Consider the following 14,849-nt stretch of genomic DNA (forward strand, 5'->3'; position numbering starts at 1 on the left):
ATATATATTTGAGGTATAGATGTTAGAGATATAGTTGGTATTATGTATGTAGGTACACATCAAAGAATAAAACAAATATATTAAAAATAAAATAACACAGATAATCCTCAAATTCTTCAAAATCATTGATGAGAGGGAACATTTGTAAGTCATTCTGAGGCCATTGTCATTCTAAAAGCACACCATACAGCAGGAAAGGGTTTGCATCTTTTGAGCTATTCTAAAATCTAGCAAATTATTGACATAATTCAGAGATTCTTAGTTTATCATTGATTAAATTTTATAAATTACTAGAGGAAATTAAAAGAAATGTTTACTATTTGAGGAGGGTCTGTTGGATTCCTTTGGTCAGTGACTCAGCAGCAAGTAGCCATTTCTATCTGGCTCTATCAACCACATTCTAAGGCAGGTCTCCCATTCAGGAGTAGTTGACCAATACAAAATGGAAGTCATGATGTGCTACGGTTTTTTGTTTGTTTGTTTTTTACTGTTGTTTGCTATGGTTTAGTGATCTTTGTCTTTGTTCTTGTTTTTGTTTGGTGTCCTTTTTTGCTTTTTGGCTGGGTTTGCTGAGAAAGAACATGAAATTGGGAGGGCAGTAGGATAGGATCTGAGAGGACTTAGTAGAGGGTAAAAAATATGTCAAAATATATTTTATGAAAAAATGAAAAAGTAATAAAAGTATAGCTAAAAAAAGTAAGATATCTTTAACAATCCTGGAAGGAAAAAGTGTTTTCCTATTTATCCCCTATCCCTTATGTAAATTATTTGAATTACATAAATACAAGATAATAAAAATGCTGCTTGAAAGAAATGCTCAAAATGACATTGTTAGATATATTTGCTCCTTCATTTAACATGGTATTTTTAAAAAGTATTTTAAAATTATTTGAACTTCATGGATTTACCACCTAATAATTGGTTCCACAGATAATACCTCATTTATGTACAAAGGACATTGAAAAATTAAGTTAGTAAACTTCTAGGTTATAGCAATTTTACCATGTCACAACTTGAGTAAGGTGGGTTGAATGTCTACATTTCTTCAAAATTTATATATTAAAGCCAAAATGTCCAGTGTAGAGATTTTCTGAGGTTAAGATTTAGGAGGCAATTTGTTCATGGGGGTGGATCCCTCATAACAAGATTGGTGACCTTCATTGAAAAGTAGCCAATCACTGTGTCCCTCATGTGAAGAAAGGGTGCCTGCTAACCAGTAAGACGCATACTAAACTTATCTGTTCCTTAATCTTTACCTGATCAGCCTCCGGAACTGTGAGAAATATTTTTGTTAGGAAAGGCACCCAGCCTGTAGTATTCTGTTACAGCTGAGATATGAGTGGATGAGTAAATTCACCCTTCACTTTAATATTTTGATAGCAGTTTGAATATTACTTTTTCTAGATTATAGCATCATAGTAAGTATCCAATGTGAACTTGGATCCAATATGTTTCTTACATATTTTTGCCCAGTGAGCAAATACACTTGCCGCCAAGCCTGACAACCTGAGTTTGATGCCAGGTGTAGTAATTTGAATGAGAGTGGCTCCCATAAGCTCATATATTCACATGCTTAGTCACCAGTTGATAAATTGCTTGGAAGGATTAGGAGGTGTGGCCTTGTTGGAATAGGTGTGGCCTTATTGGAATAGGTGTGGCCTTGCAGTAGGAAGTGTGTCAATAGGGGTGGGCTTTGGGGTTTCAAAAGCCAGCTCCAGACCCAATGACTCTCTCTCTCTCTCTCAGCCTGCCATCAGGATGTGGCTGTCAGCTATGCTTCAGCAGCCTGAAAGCTCCCCATGGTGATGATAATGGACCAAACCTCTGAGATTGCAATCAAGCTCCAATTAAATGTTTTATTTTGTAAGAGTTTTCTTGGTCATAGTATCTCTTCACAGGAATAGCATAGTGACTGAAACACCAAAGATCCACGGAGTACTAGGAGACAAAAGACCTCTGCGGGCTGTTCTCTGACCTGCACATCTGCATGCCACACAAAATCGTCAGGAAAAGTTTTTAGAAAGTAACTGGTATCATTGATTTCTTGTGCTCAAGCTAGTTGCTTAACTATGTCAGCAATACCCTGAAGACACCAAGAAAATATATTCTGAGGTTTTATCTCAGAACTCAGGTCTTTGTCTACATTTCTATGAAAGGATTTGTGACGACCAAGCACTTGTTGTTATAACTGTGATGATATTATGGTCAGGAGCTACCAGTGTATAAATCCTTCAGCTGTAGATAAGCACTCATATTACTGAGCTGCTGTGCTCAACTGTTGATCTAGATGGTAATTGTTTTCAGATGTCATAGGCAAATCCATTCCATGAAGAATCCTTGTTACATACTGGAAATGAAGTAAAACGAACAAACAAATAAATAAATAAATGAAATTCTTGATGTATCTACGGGCACCTAAATCTGAACAGCTCAGATATCACACTGAAGAGGAAAAAAAAAATCATTGAAATTCAACAGAGACCAGCAAGCGATAGCATAGAACAGGAAATGTCATTGTAACATTCTGTTTCTCCATTTATCTTTTAAATACAAAATAGTGTCCTGGATCACTCACATTTGCATTTGTTTTTTCCTTCTATTAACTCTTGAAGTCTGTATGATCTATCATTCCGTGGTTTTCTTCTTGTTTTCTTAAGAGAAACCAGAAAGACCGTTAAAATTTTAGATAAGAAAAATTGAAGGTCATCATGGTAAAACTATGAAGATAAGAAATAGGTATTCTTTTTGCTTGTTTGTTTGTTTGTCTGTTTTCATTTTCACAAGCTGCTCTGTAGTCATCATCCAATTCATTATAACATCCTCTTGTAGGAGTGGAGCTGCTGGAAGCACCAGACTAGCATCTCACTCTACTTTAAGCAGAGTCCCCAGCTTTATTTTTTTTAACTGTTTACCTCCTTTAGTAGGATGAAGCTCTGCATTAAACCACACATGTTCTTTCTGTGGGCACAAGTAGGTTATCTTGCAGATTTGTGTAGTACTTGACAACTCATGACATGTAATCTGTACCCCAGCTTAGTAAATTTCAAGTTCTTCCTAATTTTGTAAAAAAATAAATAAATAAATAAGAATAAGAATTGATTAATTGTGTTGACTTTACCAGTTTTTGTGAATCAGATGTGTCATGTGTTCTTGTCAAGTTCAACTTTAATGCTTTCTGATTTATAAAAATGTATCAATGTTTTAACTTCTTAAATGCATCACACAAATTTTAAAAAACACTATAGTCATTATATCTGATACAATCTTTCACATATTAAAAAGTCAAATGCCAGTGGAAGCCATGAGGAGGTAGCTGGAGAGTTTCTCTCCAGCTCCCACCAAGCCCCAGCAGTCCCGCAGCCCACTTATAAAATAAACACACAGACTCTTATATTATTTAAACTGTTTGGCCTAATGGCTCTGACTTCTAGCTATCTAGTTCTTACATCTTAAATTAACTTATTTCTATTAGTCCATAAGTTGCCACGTGGCTCATGGCTTACTGGTTGGTACCTTACATCTCACTTTTCATGGCGGCTGCTGGCAGCGTCTCTCTGCTTCAGCCTTCCACTTCCCAGAATTCTCCTCTCTCCTTGTCCCACCTATACTTCCTGCCTGGCTACTGGCCAATCAGTGTTTTATTTATTAACCAATCAGAGAAACACATTTAATATACAGAACATCCCACAGCATGAGGAAGTGTTTCAAACCACATTGCAATGAAACTTCTGTGACTTGGTGAGAATGTGTGGGCAAGCACACATCTTCATAGGCTCCAGGTTCTGAATTTGCCATTGAACAGTGAATTATGGATAGTACAGGAATAAAGACAAACAGCCTTAGAGGTATCAGTTATTTATAAATCTATAAAGTGCTAGAATTGAAACAATCTCAATAATAATGTATCCTCTTATTTTTCATTGTGTTGAAATTGTAGGAGAATCACTAAGAAATAGTATGTGGAGTCAGTTCTGAGTTTGATTTCTAACTCTACCTCTGAAATAGGCTTGGCAAAAATATAAACCTTATTGTTTTTAGCTTTACAGGCAAGCTGATGATTTCTAAATCATTGTCAGTGGTAAATAAAACAATGTATTGAGAACTTTGAAAATTAGAGAAGAGAAAACTGGAGATGAATAAAGAGATGAAGTGAGGACTAGCAATGTAGCTAGAAGAATACATCTCACATAGCAATGGTTTAAACGTTAATATAACAAGGCACAGAGAGTAAGAGAAATCAAGTGGGGTGTGTGTGTGTGTGTGTGTGTGTGTGTGTGTGTGTGTCTGTCTGTCTGTCTGTCTATGTGTCTGTGGGTCTGTGTGTGTCTATAGGTCTGTGTGTGTCTATGTCTGTGTGTGTGTGTGTGTGTGTGTGTGTGTGTGTGTGTGTCTGGGTTTGTCTGTGTGTCTGTGTATCTGTCTGTCTGTCTATGTGTCTATGGGTCTGTATGTGTATCTGCGTCTGTCTGTGTATGTGTCTGCCAGTGTGTCTGTGTGTCTGTCTCTGTGTGTGTGTCCGTGTGTGTGTGTGTCTGTGTGTGTGTCTGTCTCTGTCTGTCTGTCTGTCTCTCTCTCTCTCTCTCTTTCTCTCTCTCTCTCTCTCTCTCTGTGTGTGTGTGTGTGTGTGTGTGTGTGTGTGTGTGTGTGTGTGTGTTTGGTGGGATGGACTTCTTTATCACAGAGCATTCTTTTGGGATGTTTACAATGAACTTCCTCAAGACAGGCAAGCATAAAGATTAGCTCAGAAGCCTGGGAAACCACTTGCTTTTGACTCTACTCAACAATCTCTCTTCTAATAGTGCACATGGCAACTTAGGTCCTTGCATGTGCATCACACATTTCCCTTTAACAATGCACACAGGAAACTAGTATTCCCCGCCCACCCCCCCACCCCACTCCACCCCCCCGCCAACCAGCATAGAGCTGCAGAGCCATTCCCCTCTAAACAGTGGAATATTTGTCTCCTCCCATTTACAACCATCAACTATGAACAATCTCTACTGAAACATATTCCTAGTAATATCCAGGTAAAAGAGGAAGGGGCCCATTGAGCCTAAATTAGCTGCAATAAGAGTAACTATGTCCAAGAATATCCTATTAAACATTTTATGCCTCTATATAATTTGATGTGCATATAATTAAAATCAGATGCATCATGAAAGAGGACATGAACAGCAGGAAAAATATATAACTCAAAAGTGTAAATCAGCATATAGGATCACTTAAATTACTCCCCTTAGTAACCAGCCCCTCTTTCCTTTAGGGCTTACAAAAGAAGACCCAGGCAATAACTTGGGGCCCTTAAGTATCTCTCTTGACAGTACATTATTAATCTGTACTATCAATTTGCTTTAGATGATCACTTGTTACTTTAAAATTGAAGTGCATTTATTTCAATTCCCAAGCACCTGGAAATACCAGGTCCAAATAGCAACCACCAGCAGCAATTCTGTATTGCCCTCTCCTTGTTTGTGTCCTTGAATAAACGATGGATGAAGATGTAGTTGTTTGAATGTGAATGCTCCACATAAGCTCATATGCTTTGTCACCGTTTGGTGGTACTGTTTGTGAAGTATTAGGAGGTGTGGCCTTGTTGGAAGAGGTATAACACTGTGGATGGGCTTATAGGTTTCAAAACCCATTATGGTTCTCTCCCTCCCTTCTTCACTCTTTCCCTCATTTCCTGCCTTGTGGATCAGATAGATGTAAGCACTCAGCTACTACTTCAGCACCATGCCTGCCTACCTGCTGCCATGCTCTCTATCATTATTGCCATAGGCTCATCCTCTGAAACTGTAAGCAAGCCACCAGTTAAATTCTTTCTTGTATACATTTATTTGGCCATGGTGTCTCAACATAGCAATAGAAAAGTAATTAATACAGTGATCTTTATTAACACAGCCTACAGAATGTTCTGTTTCACATCCATATCTTTTCTTTTCCATTGTAGTAAATTCTACTGAGATATAAAATGAACATGTTTGGGAGTGAGCTAAACTGGCAAAGAATACCTTCCCGTCTATGTTTCTTAGTGTTCCTTAGCATAACTCAGCACTCCCTTACCCAAGTTGTCCTCATTATTACTACACTGTAATTATCTCCTTTACTATTTCATCTGTGGCTTGCAATTATCTTTTGAATTTTCTTTCCTTGAGACTGACTTTGAAGGCATAAGCTACATATTACTGTTTTCTTTTTTGTATTAATTCACTGTATCTCTGGCACATGATGAGTTCCCTGTATGGATGAAGAAGTTTATATTTTAGATTAATAACAGAGAATGTGTTCATAATAAAAGTAAATCTATAAAGCAATACAGGCACTATGTATTGAATTAGAAGGAAATCAATGGCTAAGACACTGCTTGAAAGACACAATTTGTATCCTTGAAAAGTCTTTGTTTCTCACACCCTTGAGTGTACGAGCACTCTTTAACACTGATGACCACATTTGATGTGCATATTAGCATTTGTATAGCAGATAAATACTGAACCACAACTTTTTTCATTATTCTGTGAATACTTTGATTTTTATAAAATTGCAACCCATAATATCACTTTTTATTCCTCTAATGCTATAGTTTATTAATCTCTGAATGCATATAATTTCTGTATTTAAATTTTAATTCTCACAATTAAAGTGAAGAAGTTTGGTATTTTAATATTACAAATAAGAAAACTGAAGCATGATGGGGAAGAAATGACCACAGTAAATTCACAGATAATTGTACATATGTATTCCTCCTTCTCTCTTTTGCCATGTGACTTTCAGATGACCTGCTAATGAATTTCATAATAGCCTGATCTAAATCTGTTTTCACTAATAACAGTGAGAAAAGAGCCAGAGGTTGGACAATTACTAGAAAGATGAAAGGGTATGAATAATGCACGTACTGCATAATAGGCCCATTTGTATTATCTGTGGGCCAATGGCAAGAGCACTCTGCCCTAATCCATTCCCTACTGCACAGTGCTTCCCCATGACTATGCCAGATACATAAACAGAGGGGCAGGGTGAATGATTCATGCAGAAAAGGTGGCTGCTAAGTGGCCACTGCCAGGAACTCTATAACATATACAAGTACGTTTTGTTTTAGTACATTTTGCATTCTTAGACCTCTGGTCATTTAGATTTTAATGGCTAGCAGAGAGCAGCAACAAAATATTTTTGATCAAACATAAAGTAGACCTGAATTCAAACTCTCGCTTTTAGGGATTAGGATATAGTTCACTGAAGATCCCTTGCTCAGTGTGCTTGGCACCCTGGCTTTGATCTCCAACATCAAGCAGAAGAAGCTATTTCTGCCCTTCTTTTCTAATGGTGGATAAATTATATAACTTTCTGCTGTGGGATGGTCTGTATGTCAAATGTGTTGCTCTGATTGGTCAATAAATAAAACACTGATTGGCCAGTAGCCAGCCAGGAAGTATAGGCGGGACTAACAGAGAGGAGAATTGAGAGAACAGGAAGGCAGAGGGAGACACTGCCAGCTGCTGCCATGACAAGCAGCATGTGAAGATGCCCATAAGCCATGAGCCATGTGGCAAGGTATAGATTTATGGAAATGGATTAATTTAAGATATAAGAACAGTTAGCAAGAAGCCTGCCATGGCCATACAGTTTGTAAGCAATATAAGTCTCTGTGTTTACCTGGTTGGGTCTGAGCGGCTGTGGGACTGGCAGGTGACAGAGATTTTTCCTGACTGTGGGCCAGGCAGGAAAACTCTAACTACAACTTTCTGTCATTGAAATGTGGAAATATCTTAATAAAACTTCCTGCAAGAGATGTTTTTTTAAAAAAAACAAAACTGCTTAGTACATTATGTGAACTGTAGCTGTTAGGCACCTAATTATGTTACCAAGCTTGAAGGCCCTTAGGGATGGACCCTTCCTCATAATCAGTAGCTTGTGAAATGGTCTCTATTTGCTGTAGAGAGATGTTTCTTTGGCAGGACCCTGAATACTTGAGAGATGAATGAGATCTGAGTCCATCTCTGTGCCTGGGTGGAGAAATGACATTCTAAACTTCCTAGAAGGTCATTAGTAGGTAACTATCTAAATCATACTAGATTACTATCTATCCAAAGGCTCTCTGATAAGAAGCAAGGACATGTCATCATTTCCTCTATTAAAGATTAACTCAAATGTGTCTGTCAATCAGCGGGGCAGGGAAATACCTCTAAGGAAGTGCTGTCTAGTTTATGGACTTTACAGATAGTATAAAACCTGCCTAATTTTCACAATGGTCTCTCTGGCCATTGTCTGGTTCCAATCCTTGATAGTGCTTCTCTTTCCTCTGTTATAAACCCTGCCTTCTACACTACAGTCTGTGTATCTCCTCTGAATTCTTTCATCAGAAGGTTTCATGAATGGGAAAGAGAGGGACCAGAGCCAGATCCTGGAGCCATAACAACATTCTCAGGTAGGCAAAGCTGATATTTTACACATTCAAGACATGTTGTAAAACATTACATTGGAGACTGACATTATTTAAGAAAGATTTATGGAACATTAGTAAAATATTATATATTGTACTAGACACTAGGGAAATAAAAAGAAATCAATTATAATAACTAGTTTTAAAATATCTGTCACTGGCTAATAAATGATATCTCTGAGACAACATTAACACTATGTGTGTTATGTATGTGTATTTAGGTTTTCACAACCATAACATAAACTAAGAATAATTATTAATTCATAAAATGTTCAAAAATATTGTGACTTGCCTGAGGAGGCATATTAAAAACACATTTCACTGTACAAGGGTACATTTTTAGTCCAGAATCTCTGCTTTGAGATAATATCTCTTGTGTTATTTTCTCTGTTAACTGCTTGGAGAAATGAGATAACTTCTTATCAAGATATTATGGGGATATTTGTGCATATTTATTTAACACAAATGGAGAAAATGAGACATAGATAGATAGATGATAGATAGATAGATAGATAGATAGATAGATAGATAGATAGATAGATGATAGACATACAGACAGATAGATGATAGACAGACAGACAGATAGATAGATAGATGATAGATAGGTAGATGATAGACATACAGATAGATAGATGATAGACAGATAGATAGATAAATAGATAGATAGATAGATAGATAGATAGAGATAGATAGATAGATAGATAGATAGATATTGATAGATAGATAGATATAGATAGATAGATAGATAGATAGATAGATAGATAGATAGATAGATATTGATAGATAGATAGATAGATAGATAGATAGATAGATAGATAGATGATAGATACACAAAAGGTGGGTAGCTAGATAGATAGTGTCAGCATACCCTTAGTGAGTATTGAGATCATGTGATAGTACAGACTGGGAATCATGTGAAATCCCTTGAGTATCCATGAAGAAACCTGCGCATTAGTACACAGCAGTCAGTGACAGCATACAACTGAGCTACGGACCAAATCTTCTCATCAATGACCTGTGAATGGAATAGCATTGTATATGGGGCTTGTGGCTCAAGAGATGGCTTTATATGGAAGTGGTTTGATATTTTTGTAGAGGAAAAAATTAATCAAACAAAGTTTTGGATTTTTTCTCAACATGGTATGTTGGAAGAAATGAACGCTATCTGCAACTCAGTCCCTTATTTATGCATTGTGAATGAATGCGATGTACTTCACAGAACTGTTGTAAGTAATACTGCATGAAAGAACACATGTACACAAATCAAAATACCACATACATACTGCTATGGATTGAACATGGCCTGTAGCCACACCAAAGGGTTTGCTTTGGGGGCTGGAATTAATAGCTGATGTTGTCATTCATAAATAGCAACACTTTTATTGTGAGAGTGAGTCCTTTCTAGCTTGTTGTAAAGCAACAAGTCCTGTGTTTTCCCTTTTCCATACACCCACCTGCCTACTGCTTTTTCCCGGTGTTACAGGTGTTACACTGTAATGAATATCCCTTACCATAAAGCAGCCAAGTGATCTAGACAAAACTTTGGCTCTGTAGCAAAACACATGCTAAGTCAGTTTTGTCAGTCATTATTAAAGCCAAAACATTTTCATTTGCCTTAACTACTTTAAGAAAAAGATATTTTCAAAGAGATCACATGCTGTGTTGATGTTCTAAATGATTACTTTTTGTCATCTTAAAACAAACCTAGAGTCAGTCATCAGGGAAGAGGGAATTAAGGGATTGCCTCTTCCTTAAATTAAGACTTAGGCCTCAGGTGGGGTGGGGTAATTAATTAATGATTGATGTGGGCGGGCCCTGATGGCTGTGGTTGGTGTCATTCCTTTGTTGATGGTACAGGGTTGTATAAGAAAGCAAATTAAGCAAGCCATGGGGAGCAAGTCAGTAAACAGCAACTCCTCTATGATCTCTGCTTCAATTCCTGCCTCTGGAAAACTGCCCCTGCTCTGACTTCCTTCAATGATGATCTGTAACCTATAAAGTAAAATAAACCTTTCCTCCACAGGTTTATTTTGGTCACCATTTTATCACAGCAACAGAAAAGCAAACTAGGACAGAAAGTAAATACAGGCTGTCATCTTCCTAAGACTGCCTCATTTTATTTAGTAGGATCACTTCCAATCCCCCCTCCATTTTTCTGTAAATGGTGGCTGCATTCATATTTATAGATGCTAAAGGTCCATTTGGCATTTTTTGCCACATTTTAACTATACCTTCATCTGTTGATGGGCATCTAGAGTTTATTCTATGTCTTGGATAGTATGGAGAATTTTACAAAAACATGAGCCTGTTCGTGTAACTGTTAGTGTGCTTGCTTGGAGTTGACTTGGTATATACCAAAAAGTGTTATGGCTGGGTCATGTGATAGTTCTGCATTTAATTTCTTGAGAATTTCCACATTGATTTCCGCAGTGGTTGGACTATTTTACATTGATATACAATGTCTGTAACCATAATATTATGAACTATGAATTGTGATTAAGAGTAGTATATAGCTGGGTGGTGGTGGTGCACGCCTTTAATCCCAGCACTCGGGAGGCAGAGCCAGGCAGATCTCTGTGAGTTCAAGGTCAGCTTCGTCTACAGAGGAAGATCCAGGACAGACACCAAAACTACACAGAGAAACCCTGTCTCAACGCGCTCCCTCCCCCACCGCAAAAAGCGTAGTATATAATAAGATGAGTAATTTGCATATATAAATTCATTTGATATAATATATGTAAATGGGGTTTTACCAATAAGTACTTTATGATAAAAAGCCATTTTCTGTATGGTTCCTTCAGCAACTCAGTATAGCACCTTAAATATATAACTGCTAAAAAAGCATTTTAAATGGTTTTAAATATGTATCAGAACAGTTGACATGCTACTGTTTCTCACTTAGAAATCCACCTACCTTTTTATGTTTTACTTTAAAATACTAGGCCCAAAATGCACAGCTTCCTCTTTAGATGCTTCATCTTGTTTCTGCTAATATGTTTCCTTACATAATGTATAGACAAAAGGAAAAAGGAGGAAGCAACATCCACCTTACACCCTAATACTATTGTGGTATGAAACCTTTCCATGAAATGACCCTCCTGCCTGACAACAGCAGTTAGTTCAGACTTTAGAACCATGTTACCTTTCCCAGCATTGGCCTCATCATGCTTAGGGATTGTGTCCTTCTTGAAGTTCTGGGCTCCAATTCATTGTAGATCATAACTCGAGAAGATAACATAAATGTCTTTTATTTGTGCCCAATCCTTAAGAATAATTACTAGTTTCTGTCTGGATTGTATTTGATTCTAGAAGATGTTAGGTTCTATTTGGTCATGATCACAACATACTGCATTGTAAACTGGGAAAATGCCTTTAGTAATTCATGATGTGAAAACTCATCATAGTCAATTAAAATGATCACTATGGTAATGAAGTATCCTGGGATACTTGTTTATTTCCCATACCAAATTCTTATAGTTGTTATTTTGACTAGAAGTAATGTGCCAGATGACCTTTTCTGACAAGTGAGTGGACTCAGATAATGTGGAACATTATTTTAAGATATGAACATTTGTTTTAATGATGCAAAAATATGTTACATTCTTTTATGTTGCATTTGTTTAACTTTGTGAAGCTGTGTTACTTTGCCTGTCTAAAACATCTAGTTGGTCTAATAAAGAGCTGAATGGCCAATAGCAAGGCAGGAAAAAGATTGGAGGGGCTGGCGGGAAGAGAGACTAAACAGAAGAAGAAAAAGAGAGGACCAAAGAGCAAGAGAACAAGGAGAGGAGGACACCACCCAGCTACACAGCCAGCCACAGAGTAAGAGCGAAAGTAAGAAGAGGAAAAAAGCCCAGAGGAAAAAGGTAGATGGGATAGTTTAAGAAAAGCTGGCTAGAAATAAGGGAAGCTAAGGCCAGGAATTTATAAGAAAGAATAAGCCTCCATGTGTAATTTATTTGGGACCTGGGTGGCAGCCCACCAAAAGAACAAAGAGCTAAAAGAGTAAAGAGTAAGAAAACAACCAACAGCCGGGCGGTGGTGGCGCACGCCTTTAATCCCAGCACTCGGGAGGCAGAGCCAGGCGGATCTCTGTGAGTTCGAGGCCAGCCTGGGCTACCAAGTGAGTTCCAGGAAAGGCGCAAAGCTACACAGAGAAACCCTGTCTCGAAAAACCAAAAAAAGAAAAAAAAAAAAAAAGAAAACAACCAACAACAGGTAAGGTTGGGAATCTCAGAACTGCAAGCTTCCTGAGACTTTTTGGCTTAAGGAGTATTTTTGAATGTAATGATCATGTCCTATTTCTTCATCAGGACCTTTCATTAATTTTTCTGGGTAAAGAACCCCAAATAAGACGCTGACTGAGAGGAAAGACTAACAGAAGAGCAGTTATGAATGTCAAATATGAGTGGCGGTAACAAATAATTACAGAAATGGAGAACACAGTAGTCATGCATATTGTATTTCTTGTTATTAATCATGTATGTATTTATATATATATATATATATATGTATATATATGGTAAGTTTATAGGAAATAATATGCTTTGGTGGCTTTTTTGTCTTTCTGTCTTCTTAATTTTTTTAATATATGTACTATTTCCATACAAATAGCCTCACAATGGACCTTTCAGAATAGTATTGAGGTAAAGTTATCATTTTATTAGAAGAATAAATATTACTAGTAAATATATATATGTAAAGATAGAAATAAAATGACTGAGGATGGGGGAGATGATTCAGCAGGTAAAACCCTTGCTGTGTAAGCATGAAGATCTGGGTTCAAATCCTGAGAACCTGATAAAATTGAGTAATAAAATGCACACCTGCCATGCTAGTGTTTCCAAAGAATAGATAAGAAAATCCCCAGAAGCCCATGGGCCAGATATTCTGACGTATGCAACAGCAAATACCAAAGAGATCTTGTTTCAAACCAGATGGAAGGTGAAGACAAACACTTGAGGTCATTCTCTGGCCTCTGTGTGAAGACCATGGCTTTTGTTCATCTGCATTCAGACACACACAGAGACACATGCACATGACTTTCAGGATTTTGTGTATACGCTTTTAAAAACTGATATGGGTTTGTATGTTGTTTGTATGAAAGATAATTGCATCTTAATATTGCAAAGCAGAATAAATAGGCACAAAATTATATATATGGTATTAATATACTAAAGGATCATTGTACAGGGATTTGTTGGCTCAGTGTCTAACCTTTCTGATGCTTGAGCTAAAACTGTATTTTCTTTTGTCCATCACTAGAATTTCCTATAGGTTCTGCCAGGGAAGATTGCTGGAGGGACAGAGGAAAGCAAGAGTGTAGGGGAAGAATCTGTTCTCTTTTGTTGACTGACTTTGCCCCCCTTCAACGTTCCTTTCATTTTGAGATGTTATTGTTTCCCATCTGTAGAACATTGTCTCTCCAGAATCAGCATACTTTATGCCTCCCAAGCGTTTTAGATTTAAACAAGCAATGCATCCCCAAGATGTGGTCCCCAATGTTCAGGAGCTCTCATTCAATCCCCTGAGGGCCGAGCCTCAACTTTGGGAACCCAGTGAGCTGATCTACAGAACCAACCAGGGATCAACTTGTCTTAGACGGTATTGTTCCCAGCACTTCAGTGGCTTTCTTCACAGATGGCTAAGCTTCTGTAACAACCTAGACAGTGTCCTCTACTGAGATGGCAGAGTCCTGCTCTATGAGGGTCTCTTTCCTAGATTCTGGATTCTGTAAACTCTCCTTCCTTCATGTTATCTGCTTCCTCGAGTTAAACCTCTCTGTGTACCTTAGCACATTTTTATACGTTAAATCCTCTCTACTGAAATACATAGCTTGATTTCTATTTTACAGTCATAATATGTTTTCTAATAGCTGTGGAAACAAGAGTCCCCATTCAGGCGCTTAATTCCATATCTGCTTAACTGGGGTCTAATAGAGGGAACCATGTAAATAGTACCTAAAGTGGTGTTTCCCAAATTGTTTTCTAGGGAATTCTATTGCCTAAGATTTTCTTTTACAAAGTGAAGTTCACAGTCATAAGGAGGGTAGGAAATGGTATCTTCCCACAGCAGACTATTAGCAGCTTGGCACACACGAGTGCAATAAAGACTGTGGGAAGTCTAGCAGAAGAGAAACCTGTTTTAATATTGACTCAGCATCTCTCTTCCAAATTATTTGACTGGGGAAACTGTTTTCTTTCAGTTATTCTCTATTACCATCCCAGGGCATACACTGAGAAATAGCATTCTCTAGATTCCAAAGAAAGATGAAGCTTTATAATTCAATGGAGTTATTTTTTTTAATCTCCTTTTTATTAGGGAGGGATCTTTAGGCATTCCATGTTTTTATATGTGTTTCAACTGCAAAGAGAGAGAGAGAGAGAGTAATGTTTATTGTGTTAAGATTCAG

Source organism: Peromyscus eremicus, chromosome 8a (assembly GCF_949786415.1).
Source record: "Peromyscus eremicus chromosome 8a, PerEre_H2_v1, whole genome shotgun sequence".
In the NCBI taxonomy this organism is placed as follows: Eukaryota; Metazoa; Chordata; class Mammalia; order Rodentia; family Cricetidae; genus Peromyscus; species Peromyscus eremicus.